Source organism: Magnolia sinica, chromosome 17 (assembly GCF_029962835.1).
Source record: "Magnolia sinica isolate HGM2019 chromosome 17, MsV1, whole genome shotgun sequence".
NCBI lineage: Eukaryota > Viridiplantae > Streptophyta > Magnoliopsida > Magnoliales > Magnoliaceae > Magnolia > Magnolia sinica.
In genome coordinates, this window is record NC_080589.1 from 27,456,021 (window position 1) to 27,456,950 (window position 930).

The following is a 930-nucleotide window of genomic DNA, read 5'->3' on the forward strand; positions in this document are numbered from 1 at the left end:
TGCGCTCGCACCAGTCGAGCTCGTCAAGTAACCCAATTGGCCCGATGTATGTTCACCATGTATGGACGCTACTGCTTGAATCTAAGGTACCAACTCACCAGTGAAAACCCCTTTAACCTTGGTACCTCGATCCGCTAAGACTCATGAGCGGGGCATGGTGGTATGGGACATCGTGGTCGAGTTGTCGGCCTACGCTGGGGTGACGAGCCTCCCCGTAGTGTCCATTGAGCAACACAACCTCGTGAGCCAAATACGGTAGTATGGGACACTGTATTCGAGCTGTCGGCCTACACTGATAAGGTGACGAGCCCTTTGTAGTGACCTCGAGAGTACTCTAAGATCGCGTAGAGGCGACGAGCCCTTACGTAGCAACAAGAGTACATACTAGGCCTGCACTGATAAGGTGACGAGCCCTTTGCAGTGACCTAGAACCGTAACATCGTATGAGATTTACTAGGACTGACGACCCTAGAATGGATCATCGTTTGAGAATTGATATAATAGAGGTACCTTAGTTTTCCAATCCTGCTGTATGAAACGAACTAATAAGAACTTGGTAATCATGCTCATGCACCACATTGCATGTGCCGTTTGGCGATGTGTAGAGAGCACGAAGAAGTGACTGACATGTGCAACCATTAAATGAAGATCGCTGATGGAGTGCAGGCGAGGGCATACATCATTTATATATATCATTCCTACATTAATCAGAGTATCTAGAGATGTTTGATTGTATTGTTTTATCATTACTACTTGACTGAATTGAGAATATGTTAACCTTTGTTTTATTGTTCTACTGAGTTGATCACTCACTCCCATATTACGAGACGGTGTCTTAAACACCAACCAGACCTTGTTGTAGGTTCAGATGATGGCGTAGCCTGCGAGGCGGAGCCGGACTTTGAGGATGATGGGGAGACATTCTCATAT